This window comes from Cylas formicarius, unplaced genomic scaffold (genome assembly GCF_029955315.1).
Source record: "Cylas formicarius isolate icCylForm1 unplaced genomic scaffold, icCylForm1.1 PGA_scaffold_7__23_contigs__length_41026272, whole genome shotgun sequence".
Classification (NCBI taxonomy): Eukaryota; Metazoa; Arthropoda; class Insecta; order Coleoptera; family Brentidae; genus Cylas; species Cylas formicarius.
In genome coordinates, this window is record NW_026844352.1 from 3,860,610 (window position 1) to 3,886,151 (window position 25,542).

The following is a 25,542-nucleotide window of genomic DNA, read 5'->3' on the forward strand; positions in this document are numbered from 1 at the left end:
TGCCAACTTAAAATTTGATTTTAGAACCGTCAACAAAAGTGACAACAATTTGTAACTATTGTGCTACGTTATGTTAAAATAGTGACTGTTTCTATGCGATGATGGCGACATAGCCACATAGTTTTGTATATAAACTCACTATACAGGGTGCTTCGACAACGGATATGGCAAAGATTAGCTTAAGATAGGTAAAAATTAGGAGAAAGAAACTTTTAACCAGAGTTGCAAGATTCATAGAGGAGCTACTTGCTAAAAATATTTGTAGTTATACGGGTTGCGTCAAAAATATATATTTTATTTGTTTGTTTATTTATTTTATTTGTTTTAATTAACATAGACCCTATAAAAATTCAGCAAGGCGTTCAAAATCATTACCAATGTCATATTTTCAAAATATATTATACAGAGTGTCTGTTATCTCTTACTTGCCTTAATTTTTGCCAAAAGTAGCGGCTCTTGAAACATTTCAATCAATATTGCTTTGAAAAATGAATAATTTGACAGTGACTCTAGTCAGTGGCTATTGTTCTTAGTAAGCTTAATACACATTTCGCATTTTATAAATTACGTATGTTATTGTTTATAATATATTCCTCGCGAGGAACTTGTCGATATGGAGTATGGCAATGCAGAAAAGGGTACTCTTTTAGCCTCCAGAATATATGCTCAGCGTCATTCTCAAGGACACCATCTTCAGCCACAAGTGCCTGAAAGATAAAAGAATATATTCGAAATAACAGTAAATAAGATAACTCCACACTATTTAGTGACAAAAACAAGTATTTTTTAACAATTACGAATCCACAACCGCCAAAATTATATTCTTTAGTTAAATTACATAAACAAGATATGCCAATTAGACCAGTCGTGTCTTATGTAACGGCTCCAGCAGTTAAACTCTCAACAAAATTAATAAATATTTTAAAGTTCCACACAGATTTAATTAATCAACAAAATATCAAAATCCCTTCTAACGCAACACTATTGTATTTTGATGTACAAAACTTATTTCCTAATATTCCACCTATGGATGTGGTAGATGTAGTAGATTTCACCCTCACTCGGAAACAGGTTAACCCATTGGTGAAACAATATTTATTAGATTTCTTAGTAGTATGTTTAGACCAAAATTATTTTGAATTTAATTTGGCAGATTTACATCTCTAAGGAAGTTTTGATTATGGAAAACCCACTTAGTCCTTTGTTAGCCGAGATTTTTATGGATAATTTGGAAAATATAATACTAGAACATCTTTTAAGTAAAAGTTTTCTATGGTGGTATAGATACGTGGATGATGTCTTTGCTTGCTTTGCTGGAACGGCAGACAATTGAATTCTTTTTTAAATCACATTAACTCATTACATAATCGTATAAAATTCACTATCGAGATTGAACAGGATAACTATTATTTTTTTAGACTTAACTATTAGGAAAACACAAAACAAATTAGCTTTTTCGATTTACCATAAACCTGCACACACGGACACAGTCATACATAACAGCTCAAATCACCCTTATACACAAAATGGCTACATTTCACTCTTTTATACACAGATTTCTTAATACGCCACTCTCAACAGAAAATTACAACAAAGAACTTAATATCCTTAAAGAAATTGCACTGAACAACGGCTACAATCCGTCCATTATCGATAAAATTATAAATAAAACACAAATCCAGACAACAGTAAACTTTATTTATCCGAAACTTAATACCGAAGACGAATAATTTAAAAAAAAAATCAAAAAAAGTCTCAAAACATTTGTCAAAATGTGGTTTAAAAATAGCTTTCAGAACTAACAACTCAATAGGAAAATTAAAAAAAAAAAAACAATAAATCTCAAAAATCAAGTGTATACAGGTTGAAATGCAGATCTTGTCCTAAAATTTATATTGGACAAACAGACAGATCCTTCAAGAAACGCATTAACGAACATAAAAGGGGGTTTAAAAATAATAGTCTTGATTCTGGTTATGCTACACACTTAAACACAGACATTTTTAACGACAATTTTGCTATTTTACATACAGCCACAAAAAGTAGAAAATTAAATTTTTATGGAAGCCATGGAGATTAACAAAATGAGACGTTCAAATGTATTGCTTAACGATCAATCAGATTTAAATACCTCTCCATTATTAAACTTAAATTCTCACAACATTAATTAAGGTTTTATTGTCATTTTTCGGTATATATAGTGGCAGGTAGTTTTTAAATATTACATTTGATAAAGACACGGTGTTTTCGAAGCAATTGTCATGTGAATATATATAATTTCGTGAAAATCTGAACCTTTAGTTATTATTTATTTTGAATAAGATTTACTTCAAAACATGTAAAATTTAGCAAGACAAACTTTTTGACTCACCCTGTATCAATCTTGTGACTTTGATTAAAATAATGATTCTCTATCTCTGTAAGTTAGAGAACCTTATAGGTTCTCTAACTTACTTAATAACACCAAGCTAAGACAATTGTAAAACGGATTGAAAGCAAAAATAAATGCCTTTAAATTAATTAAGAAAAATGATGGGGGTTGTCTAATTTGATCCCCTCCACTCGTTTAAAAATAATTTAAAAAATATGCAGAATGTGTGTTTTTAGAATAGTAATATTTTCGTAATATTTTCTTATTTTATCTATTAGTCAATTATGTTTTAAGTTTATGAGATACCTCCCTTGAACCCCAGACAAGAGTTCTGGAGTTTCTGTATACGTCTATTATTATCAGACTTATTATTGCATGGTCTATATACACTGTCGCAATAATTTATTGACGGCAAAACAAGAGATTCAGGTAGTATTTTTGTTGTGTCCTAATTTAGATGGTGTCATGGCAGCGCGGATGGTTCACATCCAGTTTTTTATAGAATGTTTATATAAACTCTTAATGTAAGAGAAACAAAATGGCGATCGATCTACTCAGATTAATCTTTGTAATTGTTGACCAGAACTATTTCAGATAAAGGAACTAAATTATCACATTGTGAACACCACAGGTCACATTAAGATATTCTGACCCATTTTCATCCACCACACTTTTTATTTGCACCAAGATAAATATAAAGAAAACAAGCTAAATAAAAACTTTATTCCTTTGATCAGTGTTAATAAAATTGAATTATATCCGCTGTGTGCCAAAATGGGTTGGATTTTAATAAAAGCAAAGTTACGAAAGCTTCAATTTTCAGGCTCCTCAGTTTCAGTATCTCTGGAGAAGCCAACAGGATAATTCATAAATATATCAATATATCATCTGGTACACTAGATATTGCAGTGGAACAGCTACAACCAGCCGTAAATCCTGATGGCTTACTTAACACGATACCATTAAGATAAAAAAGTGTATTTCCTTGACCAGAGTGAATAAATTTTCGGAATTTAAACATATCGCATTATTAATTATAACTGATAGTGTTTTTTGAAAAGTAACGTAGAGTAACTTAAACATATGGTACATTATTATAATATGCCGTCGGCACCCTTGTATCATAAATAAAGTTAGGCTTGGGTCTTCCAATTATTAAAAAGCTTCGAATGTAACAGTACAACTCTTCGCCGTGCATATAATGTTTAGATCGAACTATTAAATGTATTGAAAACAAGTAGTATTTATTTCATAAAGACTACAATTATCATATGACATTAGAATCGAAAGCTTCTCAGGTTCCTCTGATTCAGTTATTATGTCAGTCTCGGAGATAAGTGCAACTAAAAAGATTCGTGAAGACTTAACCTATTAAGTGTTAAAAGAAATTAGATCTGCATCTGAAGTACCTAGTAGTAGTAGTTTCATTGCCATTTGATAATGCGTTTCTTTCACATGGAAAATAAATGGCGGCGTTTGTTTTGCTCGATCTTTGGCGGAACACACAGACGTTATTCAATTTATCAACATAAAAACCGACAGGAACGACATAAAACAAACAAACTCCTTTAGGATATTAATCGCTGCGTCTCCCAAATCGATGATGCATCAGGCGCGACGTGTAAAATTAAGTAAAGTGCGTCTCAAAGAACTGAAGAAGCTGCGGCGAAGAAACGGGCTTTTCAGTAAAACCCGCAGTGTGTCGCCATAGAAACACCCTTGCACCCTGCCGGGAAGAGATTTGCCGGAAAATTCATTCAGAATTGCCGCTCCGGCTGCATCGTTTGTTCAAAAGCCGACTTTACTTTTGTAAATTATGGCCGGAGTCAATTTGCAAGAATTTTTAAAACGGAAGCGGACGCAATCGCATTCGGATTTTCAGATAATTTGACTGCGGTGAAGTGGAAACTAACGCCTATCCGAATAATTAAGATTTCATTGTCACGTCCACATAGCACAATGGATATGAGAATTTTTTACTTGAAACTTTTAATCTCGCTAGAAATGAGTTTTATACACAGTTATATTGTACAAAAGCAACGTCTTAAATTTAAAAAGAAAATAGTTACTTCACATGATTTAAACCATATTCAGCGCAACCCAAAAATACAGCGCGTTTTACAAAAACCCATTTTTTTATATGCATATAACTTTTCTTAAATGTCATCTAAATTTTTCGTCTTCAATTTTTTGGAAAGAAGGAGCTTTCAATTTAAATAAAATGGTAAAAAACGAGACAGAGTGTTCAACAAAACTGGGCCTTTGACAATTGCTCTTTACTCAAATATTTTTGTAATTTTAGTCATTTTTGAAAAAGGCAGTAGGGATTTCAGCATAAAAAAATTTTCACCTACGGCATTGTATAAACAATTAAGATGGCTGACAAAATTTTGTTATTACGCTATTATTTTTTTTATTTATTTATTTTATTTATTTATTTATTATCTATTTATTATATTTTATTTATTTATTTATTATTTATTTATTATTTGCGGTGACAAGAATATTTAATGCTTCTTCCTTACTAATACACTGTTCTCTACGCTTTCACAAAATCCTTTTATACTTTTAGCATCTTCTGGATGTTTTCAAAAAAGTCTACGACAAACTGAGCAACTCTAGATTTAAATTGTTTTCCTGCAGCAAAACGTAACGTATATATTCTCTGTAAAATTTCGGACATATGTCGTATTTCCACATTTTTTTCACTCACTTAGAGAATTTTTTTTTTCTTGGCGCAAGGGAATCATCACCTAGTAGACGACTAATTTTACATTGTGAATATCCGTATAAAAAATAAAATTTCGAAAAGACATCCAACCCAATGAAACCTAACCAAACTAATGCAAATTATTAAAAAGCATTTTTACGAAAAAACTTCACTATTTTCTGTTAATCAAGGCTTCAATACTACTACAATAGGATAAATCGTAAATATGTACTTCTATAAAATAATAATACAAAAGATATAAATATTTTTTCCATAACTGATCTTAGCTAAACGAAAGTTGAGAATAATTATACAGAGAATCCCAATTTCCATGGACCACTATGGCTATCTTGGTAACTATAAGAACTACAAAGTTGGTGAAATTAAAAAATACCAAATTGAAGAACGTCGAAAATACAAAAAAAAATGTTCCTTACGAATTTTTTGTAAAAATAATACTTTTTGAGATTTCGAAAAACCCCGTAGCTCGGTATAAAAAATCTGTTTTCTTAATGTGAAGCCGGACGTCGACAATGCTCTTGGCTGAAGAACATCAGAGACTGCACTGGTTTGAACTCACACACTTTAAGGTGAGCACAAAATAAAGAAGGATTTGCCGAAGAAGAATGAATCGGGCCAAATTCGGGGATAATATACAGCGTGTCCATTTTTCTTTATTATTGTGGGGTATTAGTTTCATTCGTGATATTCGTAAAGCAAAAGATCCTCTTTTCCTAATAATCCTAGCTGACTTTGTTTTTCATTTACCCTTTGCGATTATGAAAATGGAAATATTCTAGACCTTTTTTTACGTAGAATCATGTTCTATTTGTCAAACTTCTAGTCTACATTTTCGGAAAAGCTCAATGGAATCTATAAAAAATACACATTTCTATTTCTACTTCTTTGAAATAAGCTGCTTAGTGATATAATACGAGGTACGTTAAATAAGTAAGGTAAGAAGAATTTGAATACAATTTTGGTGGTACAAGCTGTTCTAAGATAGGCGTTGAAGAAGTAAATAAGAGAACCCAGAATCTACAAAACTGAAAAAAGCACGTCAAGTTGGATAAAATGTTTTGCTTACTGTTTTCTTTGATTATCGTGACGCAGTACATCAAGAGTTCTTACCCCAAGGTCGTATCGTCAATAAAGAGTCATGCGCCGTTTGCGAGAAGCAATACAAATTGTGTGAATTGTGAATTGTGAACGATAATGCACCTGCTCATTCTGTGTCTAACTTTTTGGCCAAAAACAAAACCACAATCATGCTTCAGCTACCATATTCACCGGATATGGCCCCCTGCTACTTTTTCCTGTTCCCAAAACTCAAGAAACCCATGGAAAGAAGAAGTTTGGAACGATTGAACAAATAAAGAAAAAATCGCTGAAAAAACTCAAAGCTATACCAGAAAGTGCCTACCAGAAGGACTTCGAGGATTGCGAAAGTCATTGGTACAAGTGTATGGGGGGATTACTTTAAAAGGGACAACAAAAATTTTGATCACACTATCAAAATTTTTTATAATTCGATATGTATAGCGTGTCACACTTAAGAATTGTACACCCTTTTAAAATCTTTGTTTATGCTTCGATTTTTATAATTGTTTTTGTTTGGAAAGATCTCTCAAAAACACACTAAAACCTTATGTTAAGTCATGGTCAACCGGGATTAATTTTTTATGTCAATTATCGAGAAGGATTGTTAGGGATTTCTTTAGGAATAAAGTGTCAACGAATGTTCATTCAGACGTGTCCGAAAAAATGTCGGACATAACACAAACTGAGTATAGAGCAGTCATAAAGAAGGGTAAGCACCTAAAATTATTAAAGAAAGGCTGGATAGTGTGTACGGCCAAAGTCTTCCTTCGTATTCTGTGGTGAAAGAATGGGCAAAACGTTTTCGAATGGGGCAGGAGTCCCTTGACGATGATTCAAGAATTGGTCGACCAGTGGAGGTTATAACGGAAAATATTGTTGCGATTGTGGAAGAGGTGGTATTGAGTGATCGACGTTTAAAGGTCAAGGAAATCTCAGAAATTACTCAGCTTTCTGATACAAGTGTTCGTCGAATCCTGCATGATCATTTAGGTATGCATAAGGTTAGTGCAAGATGGATTCCTAAAAACCATTCGGCTATTCATAAACAACGCAGTGTCGAGTGTGCACGATCTTTTTTGGAACTCTGTGGGTCGGAACCGAAGCCTGTGATAGAAACTATTGTGACGGTAGATGAAACTAGGGTTCTCTATTATGACTCTCTATCGAAAAAAGAATTAATGGACTGGCGTCGTAAGGGTGAAGCACCTCCAAGAAAGTCTGGCAGTCAACAAAAAAGATGATGGCCACGACCTTTTGGGATTGTGAGGGAATTCTATAATATTATTACATAAATTGCGAGACGCATACGTGTAAAACACTCGAGGAAAACTGACCAGAGGCGTGCGTTTTTTGCACGATAATGCACCTGTCCTGTCCAGCGACTATTATTTGTTTGGATATTTGAAAAAGAACTTACGTGGACTACGGTATAACGATGAAGTTGAGTTAAAAGAGGCTGTTTTAGCTCATTTTGCAGACAAACCAAAAAGAACATTTTTTTTTAAAAGGATTGAGTTGTTAATTAAAGAGATGTAATAAGTGTATGGAAGTTAAGGGGGATCATATTGAAAAATAATAAAAAATTGTTACTCTACTTTGTTTCTTACATATTCAAGCCGGGAAATTTTGGCGCTGCCTTCGTACTGTTTTCTTTGACTATCAATCGCCATCTAACATCGCAATCGTGTTATTCAAATAATTCTGATTATTTGATGGTTTCTATTCTGACTAATCGTCTTCTTTTATTTCAGAAGATTTATGAGGCAACGAAGCATGCCACATTATTTAAAGCCTTCAACAAGCTTTATCACCCCACATTCGGCTATTAAACCTACAAATTTCTTTTTGCAGGATAGTGCTTCTGTCTTATGAGCTCACGTATTTTTTTGAAAAAATATTCGTGTTGTTTCTAATTCGCGTTGCTCTATAATTGGTCTGCTCCAAGCAGTCTGTTGAGTTGCTGCTGCTTGCTTGTCTAAACAAACACGTAAATAAATACATTATATTTTAAAGAAAAAAGGGCACTCGATTCGTTTTCCGAACAAGTACCCTCTACAAACGTAGAGGCTTTGTTTTTCGTGCGCCCCCCCACCCCCCACAAATTAGCTTTTCGATAAAACTTATTCAATTTGGGAAGCTAAACGGCTTTTTATTCCAGTGAACATTACCGAAGATGGGGGGAGTATGCAAATTCAAATTAGTATTTGAAAGCGCTGTTTGTGTTTGCGAATACGTCGGCGAAAGAACGTCGAGCAAGAGATAACGAGAAAATGTCAATAGTCAGTTTTACATTTGAGTTTATTTGCACGGCATTAAAATCGGGAGGCCACACGTGACACATGACAATTAGTATTGCTTTCCTAGAGGATTTTCAGTGCCAAAATTTTATTTGAAAAGTTGCTTTGTACTAAGCTCCAATGAGCATTCAATGTTACAGGAAAACTAGATTCTTACGGTTTGGAACTCATTGCAATAAGTGTTCCAGAGGGATCCACTGTAAGTCCAATCTCCGAAAATAAAATGGCGATAAAAATCACTTTTTAAACTTTTCAACAAATATAAAGATTTAGAGAAGAAATCTTCGAAGTTGGTGTTGGTTTCGTTTGGTTTATTTATTCATTTTTGGGGGGGAACTCAACAGAGACTTAGAGACCATTGTCAGTATTTCAGAAAAGCACTGCCACCGCCATATAGTTCGAAAAAAATCTGTTATTAATCCACTCAGAAAATCATGGATATCCTACTTCCTCCTCAAACATTCTTCAAACAAAGAAGTTTAAATACAGTACAAGCATGAAAAATTCTCGTGACTTAAACTTATATAGCCTAGACCTAGAAATCAGCACAGAAGTTTGCCATTTGAAAATTTTAAATATTAAAGATTAAATAAAATAAATATTTATAGTGTGCTTCTTGTTAATGACCACTATTTAATTATATTCTATATCTTCCAATTTTTACCTAATCTTTTTATTTCGTCTAACCTTTACATAAATTATCTATCCATCTATAGTAGCGGAGATCTTATAGTTCTTTTTCAATACAGCTGAAAGAATATGAAATATGAATACAGAACCACCAGTTTAATAGCTGACGCTCCAGAAAATTCCCATGGTGTGATTTATGGGCGGTATTTTTTTTTATTAATTAATTGATGCGTTTATTGCTGGTTTTTGTGGTAAGCATCCTTTTTTGCTTCCGTTTATGTGTCCATCACCTACAAGATCAACATTAATCAACAGTAAATAAACTATATAGTTCCTAAATGGAATAAAGAATATAAACAGGTAGGCTTTAAAATAAATTAGGGTAAATGTGAGTACTTTACTGTGGGCACCAAGGAAAGCAAAAACTTAATAGTTTATAATGGAGCAATACAAATTTCAGTCAGTCACCCGTTTCGTTCAAAATTAGTTGCAAAGTTACTGTCTTTCTCTATGACGATTGTGAGTCAAAAAATAAAAATGTAACTCACTAAAAACCATCTAATTCCACTCCTAAATTCACATCGTACTTGATACCTTTCCAAAAGTAGCCAATGTCAAATTACGCGGGTTGTGCTGCAATGGTTCAATTTTGCTCATCAAGCAGCAATAGTCCACAGATAACTTGAACATAATTAAAAATATTTTAATCAAACTTTTGAACTAGATAACTCATATTATCTTATTATTTCTCGCTTGTATGGAAACAACTGAACCCCTTCCAAAAATGAATAATCCATATGAGTTTAGTCATCTTCGTTCTATCAATTGTTTTGTCAAAACTTGTTAATATTAAATACGAAGTAGCTCAAGGTAGTACCTAGGCCCCTATTGTGCACTAATTATATTTACCAATTTCTTCGGTAGCTTAAGAATCTAAAATGTTATCTGTTTGCGGACAGCACTAGTTTGTATACGTCTTTTGATGACAGTAACCATCACCAAAACAAGGGATGTATTAATTCCTTTATAACTAATTTCTAAAAAAAGTGATTCCGCAAAGTAGTTTTTGAAAGTGATATTCAGGTAGAAGAAGATGAATACAAGATTTTCTAATAAAAGTTGAGGAATTGCCACTGCAATTTTTAAAAATCATGTAGAAGCTCGGGCCCCTATCTAGACTATAAATTTAGATTTAGAGAATATGTTACTTAAATGCTTTGCTTAATGACATTGCTTATGACGAAACACCAAAATACTTCACTGTAACTCCTCGATTTTATTCCTGTTAAATATCATACTGCAAACCCATATTAGAAGTTACACATTTCAGGATGGCTTAATCTGTACGAGGGCAGCGCCAAAATTTCCCATCCTGAATATGAAAGAAACAAAGTAGAATAGCAATTTTTTATTATTTTTCAATATAAACCCCCTTAACTTCAATACACTTATTACATCTCTTTATTGACAACTCAATCCCTTTAAAAAAATATTCTTTTGATTTGTCTGCAAAGTTAGCTAAAACAGCCTATTTTAATTCAACTTTGTCGTTAAACCGCCGTCCACGTAAGTCCTTTTTCAAATATCCAAACAAATAATACTCGCTGGGGGCCATATCTGGACTATAGGGAGGATGATCTGTTGGAACCAACACTCTAAAATGGCAGCTTGTGTAACATCAGCAGTATGGACAGTCAAAATAGTGCCTCTACGTTCTATTCTCATTAAAGAGCAAATGAAAATTAAGTTTAACCTGAAGCTTGATTGTACACAACAACACTTTTTTCTTTAGACACAAAATAAACTATATCTTCGGTAAGATATAAAATACAGACCCCTCCATACTCATCCATTAAAAACTTTTAAAAAATGCACGATCTAAAGCAAACATTATTACCAATTTGTCGGAAAAGCTTTTTCCATTTCGCTTGCGGTTATTTTCGTTTAATTTCTCAATTGTTATTTTATTTGTTATGAATCGATATTGGACGGCCATTAAATTGAATGCCCGTAAATGGATTAAGCGAAATAGTTGATTTTTTCGCCCGCATTGAATAATACATTCGAAATCGACCCGAAAGTAATTAAAAATCAACAACATTAGCGGAACTACTATCAATGATTTTCCTTTAACTCTTCGTTAGCCTTTCCTCTGAAATTTATCCTCTTAGAGTTATTCAGAAACAATAAAATCTTACGCGGTAATTTGTAAAGTTAATTATTTTCTTAATAGCAACCGTATCTTTATTACTTTTGGAGTTTTAAATAGGCTCTGAGCATATAACGAATGTGGTGAGAATATGTTAATAGTTTTTGTCATCTGGATTGTGATTCCAAATTGTCACAAGTTTACCTATGCTAAATATAACTGCTTATTTACACCTAAGAGAAGGATTTTCCGTTCCAATCAGTCTTTTTTTAATTAGTGACAAGTATCTGCATTAGAAATTCTGCCTCGTTGTCCTAATATTTCATATTTCATATTTTCTAAGAGCTTATAGTTTACAAAATTGAAGATATCATGGTTTTCTTCTCTATTTCCTCTTGCAAGAGAGTTTCATAACAACAAAGTTCCGACAAAGAGGTTTATTCAAATTTACAATATTCATTGTAAATATATTTTTAAAAAAATTATATTATTAAATTATAAAATTAAATTATTATATTGCACAGGATTATTATTTTATTTATATTATATATTTTTTAAATTATCTACAGCCTACAGCTACATACAGCCGAATGAGTGTTGTCGAGATATATTTTTGCCATATTGTCTTTTAAATGTTTTGTTATTTTTATAAATTTTGAACTGAGGTGGCTTTTACTTGATGAAAATCCATTTAAGAAAATAAATAAGAACTAATTGTTCAGATTTTCACGAAATGATATATTTTCACATGACAATTGTTTTGACAATACCGTGTCTTTATCATATGTAATATTTACAAACTACCTGCTACTAAATATTCGGAAAAATGACAATAAAACCTGTATTAATGTTGTTATGAGAATTTAAGTTCAATAAAGGAAAAGTAAATACTTGAAGTCAACCTTTTATGTAGAGGTATTTAAATCTAATTGATCGTTAAGCAATACATTTGAATGTCTCATTTTGTTAATCTCCATGGCTTAAAATAAATTTAATTTTCTACTTTTTGTGGCTGTATGTAAAATATCAAAATTGTCGTCAAAAATGTGTTTTTCTGTGTTTAAGTGTGTCGCATAATTAGGATCTAGACCTGTTTGTCCAATATAAATTTCAGGACAAGATCCGCATTTCAACCTGTAGACACCTGATTTTTGATATTTTGGACATTTCGTTTTATTGTTTTTTAAAAATTTTCCTATTGTGTTGTTAGTTCTGAAAGCTATTTTTAAACCACATTTTCACAAATGTTTTGAAACTTTTTCATTGGGTTCTCCTATGTATTGTTTTAAATTGTACGTGTTCCTTATTACGTTTCAGATAAATAGAGTTTACTGTTGTCTGGATTTGTCTGTCTGGAGGTTAGAGAATTTCCGATTGTTAAAAATTTGCACTAGGGACCGATAGAATTATTTTGCAAATCATTGTATACAAAAGTAATATGAAAATTGTTGTTCATATTAATAGTACAATTCCTGCGAATAGCATATTTATTAGGTTCCAGCTTGAAATAAAATTTTGAAAATAATTTAATATTATATAAACTGTTCTATGCGACCTTGTTGATTTTTCCGAAACAACAAGACGTGAGAAATTTGCCGAAAACAATATATTCGTCTTGATATTTCTGTCAAAAGTATGCGATTTGGGAATTCCGCTCAGTCTCATAGAAAACGACAGGATACTTCAACTTTAAACTTCCATTGGATTCAGCGATTTAGCGACTAGTCAAAACCTACCTATTTATGAAACGGGATTTCCTGATGATCATTTCTTGGGTTCAATTCTATACCGTCTAATTTAATCTAATATAATAATAACAACCCACCCTTCCCTGGCTGTTTCAATCGCTGCCGGAACACACCATTAAAGGCAAAAAATTGCCGCATAATACGAAATATTCGAATCGATAAGCCGTTAAACCCGAGCCCTACAGACCTTCTACGAGTTTTCGAGACCCGCTTCGGTTTCATTCTAAATCCCCGCGTTCTATAAATCCTGATTCATCCGATCCTTGTTCCGTGTCAGTAATAAAAAAGACAAATGCTAGAAATGGAGGCAATACAATCGTTATACGCCTAGTTTATGGCCGTCTTTTGCGACAGGCCGATTCTAAGGTAGCGTCGCAGATCGCAAAAATATAGCCATGCTGGTCGTTAGTTTAGTTTCAGTGTTTTGAAAATGGTGAGAATACACTAAACCCCAGGCTATAAACCCCAAGCTATACCTAACGAGTGATTCGTAAACCACTGTACTCGCGGGTCCATCATATACCATCAGAAAAAAGTAAACTTGCTCACTTGGCAACGCTGGGGAAGGTCGTGGATATTGTTACGAATGCCATCTATTATTTGTATCCAAGTACTAAAGTACTGTCGTGGCGGCTTAAAGTACGAGGTTAGCGCCAAAATTACCCGACCTGACATAGATGCAGCTCCAGTATCACGATAAAACTTTGTCTTCTTTCAAACATACATCTTAGTAGGCTGCGAAAAAAAAATTGAAGTATTGCCTCAAATAGTTTTTTATTGACAGCATTTTAAACAAGACGTGTCCGAAAAAATGTCGCAAATAACGCAAATTGAGTATAGAGTAGTCATAAAGTTTTTGACAAAAGAAGGGTTAACACCTAAAATTATTAAAGAAAGGCTGGATGGTGTGTACGGCCAAAGTTCTCCTTCGTATTCTGTAGTGAAAGAATGGGCAAAACGTTTTCGAATGGGGCAGGAGTCCCTTGAAGATGATTCAAGAACTGGTCGACCAGTGGAGGTCATTACGGAAGATATTGTTGCGATTGTGGAAGAGGTGGTATTGAGTGATCGACGTTTAAAGGTCAAGGACATCTCAGAAATTACTTAGCTTTCTCATACAAGTGTTCGTCGAATCCTGCATGATCGTCTAGGTATGCATAAGGTTAGTGCAAGATGAGTTCCTAAAAACCTTTCGGCTATTCAAAAACAACGCGGTGTCGAGTGTGCGCGGTCTTTTTTGGAACTCTGTGGGTCGGAACCGAAGCCTGTGATAGAAACTATTGTGACGGCAGATGAAACTATGGTTCTCTATTATGACCCTCTATCGAAAAAAGAATCAGTAGAGTGGCGTCGTAAGGGTGAAGCAACTCCAAGAAATAAAAAAGGTGATGGCCACGATCTTTTGGGATTGTGACGGAATTATTTTGATAGATATAAAGAAACTAATACCACTGTTAATGGTAAATATTACGCAACATTATTACGTAAATTGCGAGACTGCATACGTGTAAGCGACTATTATTTTTGTTTGGATATTTGAAAAAGGACTTACGTGGACACCGGTTTAACGACGAAGTTGAGTTAAAAGAGGCTGTTTTAGCTCAATTTGCGGACAAACCAAAAGATTATTTTTTTTAAGGGATTGAGTTGTTAATAAAGAGATGTAATAAGTGTACTGAAGTTAAGGGGGAATATATTGCAGAATAATAAAAAATTGTTATTCTACTTTGTTTCTTTCATATTCAGGCCGGGACCTGTAACGGATGACATAATTTGTATTTTAATAAAAAAAAATTATCGACATTTTTTTTTCACATTTTACCTTTCAAACTTTAAATTGAACCGTACGTCCTAGCCAACCCAAGGCAACGTGGGTTTTATGTTTAGAATTCCCTTTCAAATTAAGCAAGAGACCAATAAATGGAAATGTACATAGTGCTTCTAAAGAAATGCGAAACACTTAAGGGGTGAATGGCAGTTTGTATAAGCATCGGACCAAAAACCAACGACACAAATATGGCTGAAAAATAAGGTTTTTGTTTTATCTTAAAAACGAATGTTAAGAAAGTATTTTTTTATGATTGCAAAGCATGGAAATAGACTTCTTAACTAAATTTATGGAAAAACCTAACCCAAAAAATATATATTTTTTATTTATAAACGTTTTTATTTATTTATTTATTTATTGATCAACGGTCCAACCGCCCAGTATAGAATAAGATTCACATAAACAAAATAGTAAACAATAAAATAAAATAAAAATAGAACAGAATGAAATAGATAGATGAAGACCCAATCCTAATATGACAAACATTGGTTTTCCAAAATATTAATATAACGCATATAAAATATAACAGTAGCGAGGTGCCAACACAATATTATACAGTACTATTTCGAAGTCAAACAACGGAACGGTTTTGCTGACAGTCTTTAAGTTCTTGCTTAAATATTCTTGCACCGTGGAAACAGTCAAGTTGGTCCGAAAAGCGAAAAGCGAGCTCGTGCGGCTAACCAAGTAAGAAAAGAACTCTGCCCATAGTTAGTACCATGGAACTCTACCTGGAAGGAGTGGTTTATTCTGGTCTGGCGGGGGGAAAGTGAAGCCCAATCTTACATAACAGCTCAGGTCCATGAGAAGTTGGTTACAGCAGATTATAAAAAATGGCGAGAGTTGTAAGTTGGAGAGAGATTTCCAATTCCCAGTAATCGTCGTCCTCAAGTCCTTGGTGCTCCTTAAATGCTATATACCGCAAGAACCTATGCTGCACTCTTTCTATGGCCTGTATGTGGATGTTATACAAAGGTGTGGACGCACGAGGGAGCAGAATTGTAATCCGACTGACGGAATACTCTGGAAGTCCACTGTACAACGCCTAATAAAGCCCAAAATCTGAAGTGATTTAGACACAACAAATGAAACATGAGATGTGTAAGTCATTTTAATACCGAGTAACACTCCAAGATCCCTTATTACGGAGGCCTGCAATAAAGGTGACCTTTTTATGTTATACGTATAATGCATGGAGTTTCTGCTCAGGTTGAAGTTCATTAGTTGGCATTTAATTATATTTAGCTTCATTCCATTCAAATCGCACGATAGCAATACGTGATCTAAATCGGATTGGAGTTTTATACAGTCATCAGCATTTTGGACTCTCATATAGAATTTTAGGTCGTCAGCAAATAATAGGAAAATGCATGATGAAAACATAAGGCAATATCATTCACATATACATTGAAGAGTAGGGGTTCCTTGCGGAACACCAGAAGGTACTTTAATTTCTCTGGATTGGAAGTTCTGGACGCGCACAAGCTGTACTTTTTCAGTAAGACAGTAAGACATCCAAAGAAGTCGTTAAAGATTTTGAATTTAAATTAGAGGCTGCAGAGGGTTCCAAATAAACGAATATATCTGGATCATTTTAAATTTAAAAATCTCAATTTTCCTAAGTGGCATATGTATTATTATTTTTTCGGAAAGGCCTCGTATCTCATATATCTATTTTTAATACTTTGCGATTTATTTTCATTTCCAATATTTACTCTTCTTTCTGACATTGTCAAATTTTTATTTCACAACTGAGTAAATAAATTCATAAAATTTATTGTTTCATATTGTATTTATCAATTTAAAACGATTCAAATATATTCGTTTATTTTAAACACCGTGCAGCATCAAATTCAAATTCCGTTGCATATATCAAACATTAAAAAATGTAATTTACCTCCGAAAATAATGGCAAGATCGTAATTTTTTGAAAAGAGTGAAAACTAAGTATGTTTTTAGAAAAATTGAAATATTGGAAAAACTGTTCGGTTAAAGTATGTATTATTATTATTAAAAAAGTTGAGGAATTTCAAAAGGAATTTAAAATAAAATTAGAAAATAGGATATTCCATATAAAAAAAATATGTTTCATTCGTCGCGCTTTTTTGAGCCACCCTGTATACTTTACAATAATTTTAAATTGTGCATCCTCATTTTCTCAAAACTTTTGAAACCAATTAGATAATAAACTTTACACTATCCTTGACTCACGAGCGAGACGGCAGCTTCTCGCGTGAGAGACTCTGTGACAATAAAGGAAAATGTATTAAATAATTTGATCACATTTACAAACCAAATCCCCAATAAAAAGTTTTTTTATTCATCATGAGTTTATTAAATATTAATTACGTACATCAATCACAACTCACTTGAAACGACAATAAATCATAGATTGTATTATTTAAATCCCAGTTTATCTAAACGTCATCTTCTGTGAATAATATGCTGGTTTGCCAATATGTTACGATTTAATTAAACAAGTAATTGTAATTTGGTACTTAAATATTTTACTTTTGCTATAGAAATTGATGCAACAACAATAACATAAACATGGGGTAAACCAAATATGGTAAAAACCACAACCGATCAAACAAATCTTTTATCAACGATTTTATTTATTGGCGTCGAAGATATTTATTGTAATTAGCCCAGGATATTTGCTTACGGCAACACTCAATAATGTTGTAGTTTCTCCACACTTTGCCCTCCTAACCTCCAGCTTGCCGCTTCCTTTTTTTCCGTAATTATAACTTTGGGTCGCCAATTAGTAAATAAAAGCACTTTGGCACTCATCAGCCACTACTCGACTTCGGCCCCCTTTGAGAATTGAAAATTTTACGACGCTAAAATGCACGGGCGAGTTTTCAAAGGAAAGTTCTTAAATAAGTTCCAGCCACTGGCAAAATAACCTCTTAAACTTTCCACTTTTTCCATGTACAAGCGAACTTTGGATGAGCCGAGTAAGTTTCGAGTAGATAGCAAAAATTTATGGCAAATACTTATTATTCATGAACGAAATGCCGCTAACAGGATGGTTAATTTCCCAAAGTTTAAGCAACAAATTTACTCAATGAAAGTAGACTAGCTTCATATCTCAACCAATCTAATCAACAACTAATGCTAAATGAGGGGCATAAACACCGTCTCGGATGACTGATTCCCAAATTGGTGACAGGTAGAGACCTGAGTCGCGGTTAAGATTTTTCGTTGGTAGAAGAGCTGATTACATTCAAAAATTTTAGTTTTATCGAATAAAATTTTATGTCTGGGTTCATGAGTGTGTTCGGCAACAGCAGCTGATGAGTTTATTTGTCTTAGTCTTAAGGCTCTTTCATGTTCTTAAATTAAAATTAAGAAATTAATATTACTTGTGTTTAAAATTCAATTTTTATTTTGCAAAGAGACAAAGCGCTTATAGATTCTCGTATTACCAAGTTCATTTTTGTCGTAAAGCGCTTTCCTGTCAGTTGAGCCTAGTTGATATTTTTCGTCCGGTCTTTCCAATGTATTCTTTGCCGCATATGCATGGAATGCTGTAAACTCCTGGCATCTCAAATGGAATTTTGTCTTTGACGGACTGAAGATGTTGAGAGATTTTTGGACAAATGGTAAATCTGGTTTTGACGTTATACTTCTTTAGAACTTTTGATATGTGGTCAGTGATGTTTTGAATGTAAAGAAGGACCACAGTGGTAAGTGTAGGATTGCTTTCGGCCTCATTGCTATTGGAAAGTTGTGGTGAAGTGTATTTTTTGATGGAACGCTTAACATCTTTAATGTGGAAATTATTAGAGAGAAGACCAGAGGTAAGGTGTTTTAATTCTGTTTTCAGTGACTCGGGCTGAGATAGTTTTACGGCTCTGTAAACAAGAGGTATCGGTCTGTGCGCGTAGGTTTTCTCTAAACACAATTACCCAATGTTAGGTCTGATTTTCTGTTGATAAAATTATCTAAGAATGGCAGGTTGTTATTAGTTTGCAACTCAATGGTAAAACGTATGTTAGGGTGTATCGAGTTTAAATGTCTAAGAAAATCTACTAGGGTTTCTTAACCATGAGGCCAAATAAGTTTCATCGACGTAGCGTTTCCATAATTTTGGTTTTAGATGAAAGGTGTCGAGAGCTTTCCTCTCAAAGGCTTCCATAAATATATTCGCGTTGACTGGTGGTGGTGAAGAACCCATAGCTGTTCCCGACGTTTGTTCAAAAACTTGACCGTTATATGAAAAACATGTTCCCGATAAGCATTTTTCAATTAAGGTGAGAAGATTTGGTAATGGGTTTTAATAAGCTAGATATTTTGCTAGAGAATATGTTGGAGAACCAATGGTGCTGACAATAGGTCGAAGTGGTAATCCTGGTTTGTGAATCTTTGGGAGTCCGTAGAGACGAGTAATTTTAGAGTCTTGAGGGGTAACAGATTTTTTCACGGAATCTGATAGAGAAGAAGCCTTAATAACAGATTTAAGGTTGCGATCCATAGATGCGTAGGATCTTTTTTAAGTTGACGATATGATCCGTCTGTAAGAATATCTTGAATATTTTCCCGATATTCATTTGTGTCCACGACTACCGTAGCATCTCCTTTATCTGCTTTTAGGATTACGATGTCTGGATTGGACCGACGCAGGAGGAATCCAGAAGTTTTGTAAAAAGTATTACAGGAGCCTGTGGAAGTTTCTTTGAAAAATTAACATTTTACTGGTATATCCAAGGCATTATATTACCAATGAAGGTTATGGGAATTTTACATAAACGCTTCTTACTGTGTGTGTGCGTGTGTTAAAGTTCTTACAAACATTAAATAACAGTGACGTACAAATCTGGAATTTCCAGAGCTGGGATTTTTATTACCCGTGTAATAGTTCCGTCGATTTTTCCGGATAGGTTTACGAGAATTCGGTAACATTAACCCCGTCAGGTAATGTATTCATTATCAATTCTCCTCGCGATCAAGGAGGATAACGGCCCAGACAACGTTCTTATTACGATAATCGCGGAAGGGACCATAATTTTCGCTACAAAACTGCGAGAATTTTATAACTATGCGGAGTAAAGTCGAAAATAACGACCCTCCTTCGAGCCGCAAAATGCATTTTCAGCGTTTATTGGCCCTTCGGCGATGCTAGGGGCTGCCGCCGAATGCGATGTGCCGTTTCCACGTTCGCTTGCATAAACCCATTGTGTGTTTATGGTACAAGTCCATTTTAGTTCGAATTTTGGATCGAAAACTGTCTACGTAATTTATCGCGAAATTAAAGCACCGTCAGTAGAGAAAACGGTTCGATTTTGGCTATATTTTTTTCGTGTCTGCGTTTTATTCGTCATTTTGTAATCGCGCGGCACAGATATAGTTAAAACATATATACAGGGTGTTCGAAAACTTGGAGGAAAGATTCAACGTGGCAAAATAATGGCAGTAAGTCATGTAACAAAAATTCGAAATAGTAATATTTTCCGAGTTATAGCTTGTCACAATTCATTTTTTGAAATTTTATTTTTAATCCAGTGGGCTTAATGCTCAACAGAATAAAATGGTATTTTACTCGCAGTCCTGATTTAGTAAAAGTCATCGTTACATAATAAAAGTTTTTCAAAAATCTATCATCAGAGGGCACTTTACCTGAACATTTTTTTAAGTTTCCCTGTATCTTATTTAGTTGGACTAGGTAGAACAGGTTGCCTTAAGAAGAATTACAAATCCTCAAAAATTGTTCCTCCTGTTTTAAGTCGCGATATAGCGAAATTGAAGGGACTGCTTTTTTTTTCGTTATAAAGAGTTATAGCACTTGAAAAATAACAATACGCATATGTATTCTGTAATATTTAATTATTTTATGTACATATTTTAACATCTACTTAGGAATATTTTATATAAATATTTAAGAACTACATTTGATGTTTCAAATAATCGGTCATTTTCTTTTAAATTTTGTTAGTATGCCAATATGCATCTAGAACTTTATCTTGTATTTTCACCATTTCTTCGAGAGGGGCATCTTCCCCATGATACATAAAAAAATTCTTTAGCAGCTTAACTGAATGTTGTTGTTGTTGTTGAATGGATGGTGGTGGTCCCAGATCAACTTCTTCATCTTCTTCTTCCTCTTGGTGCCCTGCCTCACCTTTTCTTGCTTGTTGTAATATGACTTCCTCTGTCAAGTCTGCTGTTATAGGCAAATCCTGATCTATCACCATAAAATCTTGCAACTCCTCGGTTGTAAACATCTGATCATCTTCCAACTCCTGTTCGCATTATGTCCCGGTAATAAGTCCTCCCGGATTAAAGCAAGTTTATCATCTAGAGTATTCAGTAACTCAAATTAGAACTGATTGAAACAATGGTGTGCTTTTATACATACCCATAAAGGCATTAACATAATCGCTTATTACGAGGAAAACACTTAGCGCGACCAGTTTCTCGGTAATTAGATTATGAGGGTAAGGAATTCTGAGAAGGTAAGAGACTCTATTAATTAGAACTCAGCCTACATTCCTTACTTTGTTACCTGATGTGCCCTTTTTTCTTTCAGTATAGAGAGTGATAAATTCGTTATACAGAGTGTATTAATACATAGCTTTGTATGGAGACCTAATAGTACAACAAATTTTGTTCGTAATACAGAGTTTTACGTTATAAAGAGTTCCGCTATAGGGAGTTTTCACGCAGTAGCCATGCAATTTTGTTTGCCGTCTATAAAGACGCGCGCTCCTCCTTCTGCAGAAAATTTGCAGCCAGTACCACTTTCCCCAACTAATGACAATGTCGGAGACGTTGCAGACATAGACATATCTTGTGCTAGTGACTGCATGGAAAATTCACTACCAGTGAAATCTACATAGGAATCTTAGACAGAACTATCATCCTGGAAGCCCACAGATTTTTCACAGTCTCAACCTGGTACTTCAAAACTACAAAATAATGACTTTTCACCCCGTACTCCATTCAATAGGAAATTCACATTCACCAAAAAGGGTCTTAAATCATCTGTCAAAACTTGGTGGTTTCCATGAAATATCAAAATGTGAATTATTTCTTACAGCGTAAATGCAGGAACACATTTTCGCATATTTGTGTTCATTTTTTCTATAAGGGGTTTATCCACCCGTGTGCGTGTAAAGTCTGTTCATAGATATAAGAAAGTGACTAATTGATATGAATTAAGGAAAGACCCGGGCAAGCTGTAAGAATGATATATGGCCGAACAGGTCCGTAATTTGTTTAGAATTTAATTATTTAAGGTTTTGTTATGAAAGATACTAAACAATATTTATTTATTTATGTAATCAGTATCACTATCGCTATCATCGCCTGTTCTAATTATTATTTGTTCTATATTATTTGCAATATGGATATACGATTTTTCTGCTTTTTCTATATGTTTAACAGAATTGGCCCAACTTTGTGGAGGGATGTTAAAAACTTCGGTTTCTATAAGTTTAAGGACATTGGAGTTAACACGGGAAAAAACATTGTTACGACGAATGACAGATTTCAGTTGATGCCAAACATGTTCATTGGGATTAAATATACATTTGTAAGGTGGAAGCCTTAAAACTGTATGCCCTAGGTTTTTTGCATAATTATCACAAACGTATTCCTTTTGTAGGTTCAAGCTTTGTAGAACCTTAATTAATTGCTTTTTGGTATAATCTTCGTGATAATAAATGTCGTTATTATACATGTAGTTTTGGATTGTTGCTTTGGTGTCACATGAGTAAGGGGTTCTAGTCAACTGTCTATTTAGAGCCAGCATAGAAAATATTATTCTTTTACCTCTTTTTGATGGCGCGTTTGTTTTACACTTATCAGTTGAGTTTACCCAACCCTTTTCCGGGGCATTATAAGTGCCGAACCAGGTTTCATCCAAGTAAATAATTGGCCTTTGTTGTTCTCTATAAATCTTAATTTTTTGTAGATATTCCACTCACCATTTCCGAATTCTAAAGGATTCTATTAAAACTTGGCTTTTGTCAATTTTTTTAAATCTAAAACCCATGTGTTGAATACACTTCCATAAGGTAGTTCTGCCACATTTAACACCGGTTTCATCTTTTTCAAGCCTCCTAATTAAGATATCTAATGCAGGCACGCTTTGTTCCTCGTACAACTGGTAAATTTTACTCCGTATTATATCTTGATCACTTTCATCTACACTCGAGAAAATGTCAGCATCGCTTCTTTTTTTCCTCGCTGAAATGGGGTTATTCACAATTTTCCATGCAGTTGATGTTGAAATTTTCATCAATGTGGCTGCCTCTGCTAAAGATGCTTGCTTGCTGGCACTACGTTCAATGAGAGTCAAATAAACATCTCCTGAGATACACTAGACTCGTACATATTTTGCATAATTCGCACACGATTCAACACACGCTGAATTACACACGAAATAAGAATGATTACTAATAAACTGAAACTAAGTAGTATACCAAACCAAAGAATATTAAACACAGGTCGGTGCAAAATTATTTTCTATTACGGACCACAATTTTACCTGAATTTAAATTCCGAAACTTTAGGTAATAATCTTGTTGCATTGTATGTTAATGACCACCCTTGGATTGGATTCAAAAGCAATTTGTCACTTTCTTATATATATGAACAGACCATACCTTGCATTATCTGCGGTATTGATAATAATCACTTACGTCTTCCTCGTCTCAGTCCGAATACATTTCAAATTAAGTTTCACTGCTGCAACAACTGATTTAATACTGGCCTAAGGATTCAATTAAACTCTGAAGTCGATATGGAATTGTTATTTTTAAAAGTTAAAAGTATTTCACTCACTCATGACTCATCAGACCTATAAAAGCAATTTCTTTTTAACTAATAAAATAACTTATGCAAATTAAGAAAACTCACATAAATTTAGTTGTTTTAGTAATTTTGGCATGCTGAATCTAAAATTAAAAATGTCAAATTTTAGCCAGAGACGTCACTTACGAGGAGCACAGGTAACAAAATCTAAAATATTTTTTTGTGGGTTGACTTTTAGACTTTGTTCGGGACAAAAGTACACACGGATTTCAAAAATATACTGTTTTATTCATTTTCAATTTCATTCGTTTTTTTAGACTTTTTAAACTTGTGTATATTAACCTTTTCTTGTCAGCTTCTAGATGCTCCTCTAACTGCTGGTTCTTCTGAGCTGGCAGCCATTAAAACTTTGTCGCCGTCGAAATTGAAAACCGAAAGATATTTTACGCTATCCGAAAGTTTGATCCCGTTTCAGAGTTTCGCTATAAAGTTTTCCTTACATGAAAATTAATACGACACTTTTTTATTTGAGATGTTGCCTTGGCAACTACTTCGGACCTCCGATAGGATTTCCGGGGTTTTGACAATCTCTCTGATCCCTAATATACTCAAAAAAAGTCATTTACAAGATGGCGGTTGACATTTGGCTAATGTGACAAAAAAAATGCCTTCTGAAAAAAGTATAGTGAAATTTTTCAAACTGGCCCGTGTAATGTTGTAATAACTATTAAAAAGAATGACCTATGGAGGTGGGGGAGAACTAATTATTAGGATTATGTTGAGAAAAAAAATTTAGAAAATATTTATAAATTGTGCCTTAACTGTCACAGATTATTCAATATTTCTTAGGTATCTGGAGGGTAGTTTAAATGTTAGTTTCTTTTCCTTGGCGATATAGCCCATATAGACAGCTAAAACTTTTGTATTTAAGGTTTTTAAGTATTGTACAGGGTGTTCGCGATATTTCGTGCAATATTAAAAAACATACATGCAGCTACCGAATTCAGACTTGGGAGAGAAGTAGAAGTCTGGCCCCGCATTTAGACTCTTTAAATTTAGGGCAATAAAATAACGCGAAGTTTTTTTTTTAATTTTTGATTTTTTTTTATTTGTTTTGGCATCCAGAAAAACATCTTTTCTTCCAAAACCATTCATCCGATCGGAAAAATTTTACAACCGTAATAGGTGGGAGACCCGGCGCTATAACTTTTGTTTCACGCATATTTTTTGATTATATACAAGGTGTTTTAGTTATGGACAAAAATCTAAAAGACCCTGAAAATTGTTCTTTTAGAGAGTAAATTATTAACCGTAAATCAAAATTCGTAAAAAAAATAGCTAATCCGTTCAAACAGTGTTATTGGCCGTATCAAGGGCTACAATTTTTGTATTTATGGTTTTCGTCTATCACATACGCTGTTCGACATATTTGAAAAAATCCAACTGAAAATCACCATTCACCTCGCCCTCAATCTAGACGCGATGACGTCATTTACTCTTACCACATTCTGTATGGTTTCAGAAAACAAGTAGTTTTTTGAAAACCATTTACTCCATTGGAAAAATTCGGATACCAGGATACTAAGGAGATCCAGGGCTATAGCCTCTATTTCGAACATTGTTGGAATTATATACAGGGTACGTAGTTTGTGGGCAAAAAATTCTAATAGGTCCTAGAAATTTCCGCTTTTGTGCGTGAATTATTGGCGATAAATGAAAAACTTATAAAGATGTGATAATTTGATATGAAGAGTATCGTAAACTGTCGAGAGATAGTTTAAGGTTTCGTCTATAGTACAGGGCACTCGAGATATTTGAAAAAATATAATTTTAAATTGCAATTACCAATACAAATTTTAATATTTACCGAAGTTTACCGTAACTTTGAAGTTCGACGAGATGACACTTTATACAGGGTGCATGCGCAATTAAATTACATCGATTTTGC

At 33.7% G+C, this 25,542-nt stretch overlaps 1 protein-coding gene and 1 long non-coding RNA gene across 3 annotated transcripts in view; one reads left to right on the forward strand and one right to left on the reverse strand.

Annotated features, from left to right (window-relative positions):
• Positions 1–25,542, forward strand: part of LOC132705182 (E3 ubiquitin-protein ligase TRIM9) — a 279,868-nt gene that overhangs the window by 217,834 nt on the left and 36,492 nt on the right. The window lies entirely within an intron of this gene.
• On the reverse strand, positions 440–23,749 carry LOC132705616 (uncharacterized). The gene is made up of 3 exons (XR_009619473.1): positions 23,700–23,749; positions 23,483–23,640; positions 440–707 (listed from the first exon to the last, which is right to left on the reverse strand). It is a non-coding gene; the product is annotated as an uncharacterized LOC132705616 (long non-coding RNA).